Genomic DNA, 6,238 nt, shown 5'->3' on the forward strand with positions numbered 1-6,238 from the left:
TACTAAGACCACATCTCCTATGTTTATAACAGATTTGTTGCTGGCAGCCTGAACCCCATAAAATCTTTCTCTTAGGCTCAAAAGATATTCTTTGCTCCAATGTGTATTCCAGGTGTCCAATACTTTTTTCAGACGTTGATATCCTTCCCACAGATTTTGTCCTAATTCATTATTTTCTATGGTAGGATCATCTACTTCCTCCTGGATATCCAAACAAGGCACCGGATGGAGCTTGCTGCCATACAACATATGAGTCGGTGTCAATGCCTCAATCGAAAAGCTAGTGTTATCTAGGTAGGTGAAAGGTCTATCTTTAACCTAGCCTCAGTTTCAGTTATCATTGTTCTCAACTCCTCTCTGCTGATCTTAGTTCTGTGCAAGGTTTTCCTAACGCAATTCTTCACTATACCAATCATTCGTTCGATAAATCCATTTTGCCATGATGCTCTTGGAGTTATGAACTGCCAGGTACAAATTTCGGATTCCCAGTGCCGACTTAACCTTTGGGTCATTCATTATATTTAAAAGTATAGAGGTGCTGCTCCAACGAAATTGGTTCTGTTGTCGCCTATTAATTTATTAGGACAAGACCTTCTTGCGACAAATCTTCTAAATACGTTCAGGAATGTCTCTGAACTTAAATCTTCTGCCATTTGTAGATGGACTGCCCTTGTGTAGGTGCAAGTAAACAGACATATATACACCTTATGGGGAGTTCCCTAACCAGTAGCAGTTACAGCCCCTGTGTAATCAACTCCAGTTTATTTAAAGGGCCGACTTACATTTACCCTATCCCTTGGTAAGGCAGGTGGTCCTGGATACTCATATGGTCGTTGTTCATACCTCCTACATGTAATGCAACCTTTGAGATATTTCTTTATGACCTGTCTATTAGGGATCGAATACCTTTCCCGGATTCAGGCCAAAGTCTGCGGCACACCTCCGTGAAGAGTCAAATCATGGCTTCCTTAACAATTAACTGTACACAATAATCGCTCTTAGGTAATAATATGGGATGTCTAGTTTGGATAGGCAAATCTGCCTTTATTATTCGGCCCCTGCATCTAATTAGACCCTTTCCGTCTAAGAACAAGCCCAGATCTCTTATCAGCTCATTCTTGTTCCCAGTGCCTTGGCCTAAAAGGTAATATATCTCTCCGTAATAATTCCTTTGTATCCTTTTCAGCCAATATTCCATGGGATAAAATTTTTGAAACTCCACTTTCTCATTCAAAAATTTAACAACTAATTTAGTAGTGTTAATAAGTTGTCTTATTGTTGAGAATCTGCTAAATACCTGGCCAATTAAGTTCCTACTTTTATGGAAGCCTATTCCATTTGAGGTAGGGTTCTTCCTTTAACTGGCGCAACTCTGGCTTTGGACATAATAATCTTACTATCCTCTCCTGTTGCGCAATAAGCTACTGCTCCATATGCCCTTTGAAAAGCATTAAAAAATATATGTGTGTGACTTCTCATTACTGTTTACTTTCCTGGGAATACATATGCTTGATGTGGTTTCAAACGCCTTTCTAATCTGTTCCCTTTGTTCCACATGTGTCTCACTTAATTCAGTGTCCCAGTCTAACCTTTCTTGCCAAGCCTCTTGCACTAAACATTTGCCCCTAATAACTGTAAGACTGACCAATCCTAATGGGTCATATAACGTGGAGACCTTACTTAACAAGGACCTCTTGGTGAGAGTGACATCAATAATTGGTTTCAAACTTATTTCATCAGCTCTTTATCCCAATTAAGACCCAACACATTTTGAGTTTTGCGAATGTCAGTATTTGGATAGTCCTCTTGTATTTTATTCCTCAAAAGCGGTGAATTTGTATTCCAGCTCTGCAACGGCAAATTTGCCTTCCCACATTAGGAATTGGCTACTTCATAAGCCTTCAATGTTTGCGACTCTGTATCAGCAACACCTTGCAAATTATCCACGTAAAAAGCCTTCCCTATTTCTGGGCATTTGGCATTTCCAAAATGATGCTTTAAAGGTTGCAAAGTAGGAAAGGACTAGCGCAAGAGCCAAAGAGCACCGATCGGAAACAGTAAGTTTTCAATGGACTATCCTCATTTTGAGGGTCTTGAGGCCAGAGGAATTTTGTAAATTTCCTATCTTCTTCTCTCAGTCCTATTCTGAGAAAACCCTATGTCTGCTGTATAAGCATAAGGTTTCTCTCTAAATCTTAGTAATACATTCCCTAACTTCTCTTTTAGTGTAGGTCCAGAGTATAGGCAATCGTTCAAGCTAGCTGATCCCTTGGAGTATTGCTTACAGCATGATGTGGTAAATAATGTCCTTCTTTGTGGTTAACAGGGAATTCTACCTCTTCTATAAATTTATAATTCAATTGATCTTTTATAATATTATCATATATGGTTAGATGTTCTGGTTTGTCTCTCAACTTTCTGAGAAGAGAATTTAACTGAGCCTTAGCTGCTTGGTTATCTGAGTAGGTTCTAGTTCTGCACCTATACCAGCCACCATCAATGACTGTGGGGGTAACAAAGACTGAGTCTACTAGTTTGGCCATTCCTTTAGCTTGCTTTGGAAAGGGCAACTGACCCAAAACAAGGTTACCTCCTGGACTCTTGAACAATTGTACCTTTTTCTTCTTGAAAGTCCTATGGAGAAATCTTCCACAGTAATCTGAAACAATTATCATTTTTATGGGACCCACAGTATCTGATTCCACATTCCGTTTTGCCAACTTTATCCCTGAGCTTTGTAGATGATCAGAGGTTTCCTTCAATCTTTTTATATATATACTTGTCTCCATGTTATCCAGTACAACTGTTGTTATACGGCATTTATATCTGCCTAGGACTGAGCTTCCTTAGTAGTTATGAATCCTGTAATGGCTAGATTTACCTTGCCAATAACAGGTAACTTTAATTTCTTCTCAATGTCTGCAGAAATGAAGTTTTTTTTTTTTTTTTTTTTTGAGCACTCGTATCAAAAAGAGCACATGCTAATAGGTTTCTGTTTTCACTCATTACCTTCACATCTGCTATTGGAACTGCAGCTGGCATTACTACTGAAGTATTCCCCTCAGCAATTGTCATATTGACATTTGCAGGTGTAGGAACCCCATTTTTCATCCTTGGGCATAAAGCATTATGATGATGATCCCAATTAGAGTTGAAACAAATTTTTAGTTTAATCTTGCAGTCCGCGGAGGTGTGTTCGGAATTCATGCAGATCATACAGCACCCCAGTTCTTGAAGCTTTCCTACTCTAGAAGCATAATGAGGATAATGTTGACAAGATGCACTGGAATGTTGCTCACCACAAAATGCACAAACCTTCCTGTCCTTTACCATGGAAAGTTTTACCTCCTTATTTCCATCAGCTTGTCTGTTTCTTATCTTTAATATTTTATCCCCAGATTTTAAAGAGCTAAGGAAAGTACCTACCTCTTCTTTAGGTACAGACTTAGCCGTCCCTGACGTAGGTTTCCCAACCAGGTGGTTAGTTTCTTTCTTTTCTTTTTTTTTCTTTTTTTCCTTATTTCAGCCTACTGTTTAATCTCAACAGGCTTTACTGTTCCTTGCAAATGTTTACAGATTTGCATTAAGCCTTCCTCAGTCTCCTCACAGGAGAAATTATCCTTTTGGTACCTACCATACAAGGCATCCTTGGTTCTTGGTAGGAGCTTTAAGGACACAATTCTAGAAAGCACCTATAATGCTAGATGTTTAAGGCTCGACTTTTCGCTCCTAGAACACCTAACGTGTAGCGGGGTCCTCTTTCGAGACCGGAGCTTAGGACAAATAGGAGAGAGGCAGGACACAAAAACTTCAGGCAATAACCTTTACACGTGTATTGCTTAGTCAGACAAGGGACAACAGCAGATGGTTCATTTTTTTTCATTCATTGCCAGACGCCATGTATCCCAGACGGGGTGGCCAAGGGCTTAGAGTTAATTGTTTTACAGGGAGGGGCACTAATCCTCCACCAACCCCACTTGACGTAGGGATGTAAAGCGTGTGGGCATCTGGGTGGAACTGAAGACACCTTTGTTAGGTACAGCACAATATTTGGTCAATTACAAACTTTTACAACTAGATTCTCAGTATCTCGCAGGATACTACAGTAGTATGTACGTGGAATAACACTCAAGGTGTAGTGCACAGAATTAGTAAAGTCCAGGATCTCGTTGCACGTTTAAGGCACTGGGGTCTAATTGTAATTTATGGTGGTATGAGGCAGAGGTTAATGATAATGCGTTCAACTTATATTTTCTAAGTGCAAAGGGTTATTTGTTAATATTTACAATACGGTCCAAGGTTGTTGCGCGTGTGGGGGGAGTTTAAGGTAAAACTCACTTGGGGAGGGTGTAAGGCACTGGGGTCTAATTATGTTTATAGTAATATGAAGTGGAGGGTATTGATAGCATGTTCGATTTTTATTTTCTAAGAGCAAGGGTGACATCCGCAGCAGGGCCCGACAGCAGAACTGGTTTACCCCTGCCACATCATAACAGACCCATCCCCTTACCCGCACCTGACCTGACTAGCTGATCAGACGAAATGCGGGAGAATATCCCCTCAGGGCTGCGTCATCACTTATTCATTCACAATTTCTCTCCATTTATTTCTGTCACACGCAGCCACTCTTCCTTGCTCAACAGACATCCCTCTCGCATCCAGCGCTCTCTTCACACTGTCCATCCATCCTATTCGTGGTCTTCCTCTCAGCCTTACACCTCTCACATCAGATCTAGTTATCTTTTTCACCAATCGCTCATTATCCATTCTCTCCATATGCCCAAACCATCGCAACACCCTCTGCTCAACTCGAGCAGCCATCTCCCGAACAACTCCAGTTCTCCTTCGAACTTCATCATTTCGCACCCGATCCATACGTGTCACTCCACACATACTCCTCAGACACCTCATCTCCATTACATTCAAACTTTTCCTCTCTGCTACACCCATATTCCATGTTTCAGCCCCATATAATGCAGTCGGTACCACAACACCCTCATACAGCCTTCTCTTTACATCCATTCTAAGCGAACGACATTTAAACACTTTTTTCATTCCTCCCAGCACCTTTCCTACTTCATTTATTCTAAACTTCACCTCTGCATCTATTCTTCCATCCACAGCAACATGTGACCCTAGATATTTAAAACAATCTACCTCCTAAAGCAACTCACCATTCAAAACTATATTCATCCCCCTACCATCTATCAACCTCGTACACTTCATCACTTTACTCTTATTCTCATTTACTTTCAATTTCCTCCTTTCACACACCCTTCCAAACTCCTCTATCAACTGTCTCAATCTCTCCTCTGAATCAGTCACCAGTGCAGTATCATCTGCAAACAGCAGCTGCTTCAGATTCCACTCTCCTCCATCAACATTTACCAGACTCAGACCACCTAAAACTCTTGCATTCACCTCCCTTACAACATCATCCATGTAAATATTAAACAACCAAGGCGACATCACACATCCCTGTCGCAGCCCCACTCTCACGGGAAACCAATCACTCACAGCATTTCCCACTCTTACACACGCTCTACTATTTACATAAAAACTTTTCACCCCTTTTAGTAACCTACCATCAAGTCCATACAATCTTAAAACAGTCCACAAAGCCTCCCTATCAATTCTATCATACGCTTTCTCTAAATCCATAAATGCCCAAAACACATCCTTGCCTTTCGCTAAATACTTTTCACACACTTGTCTCAGAGCAAACACCTGATCAACGCATCCCCTCCCTCTCCTAAAGCCACATTGCTCATCACTAATCACTCCCTCTGTACCCTCTCTAACTCTCATAATTAACACTCTATCATACACCTTACCTACAACACTCAACAGACTTATACCCCTAAAGCTAGTACATTCATATTTATCATCCGTTCTCCCCTTTGGGGCTAAGATGCGAATGAATGTGTTTGAATAGATGAGTAAATGGAGAGTGTGTCGTCCTGTCTCGGCTACCTCCCTTTCCTTGGGGGAAGCAGCCTAGGTATATAGATAGATAGAAGAGCAAGGGACATTTGGATGAATTACAAATATGAGTTCCACGGTTTGGTCGTTACACTGATTATAACTTGAAGGGAGTCATACACGAGTCTTATGCACTATCACTTGGACTTTACAGGAGTTATTCACTATTCTGCCATGTTGTACATTAGGCTATTATTTCCCTGTCACGTAAACACTTGGCCTGGTGCTGGGAAAGTACACTATCACCTTGTCACTG

This window comes from Coenobita brevimanus, chromosome 71, assembly GCF_032717465.1.
Source record: "Coenobita brevimanus isolate Jiangsu-jjx chromosome 71, ASM3271746v2, whole genome shotgun sequence".
NCBI lineage: Eukaryota > Metazoa > Arthropoda > Malacostraca > Decapoda > Coenobitidae > Coenobita > Coenobita brevimanus.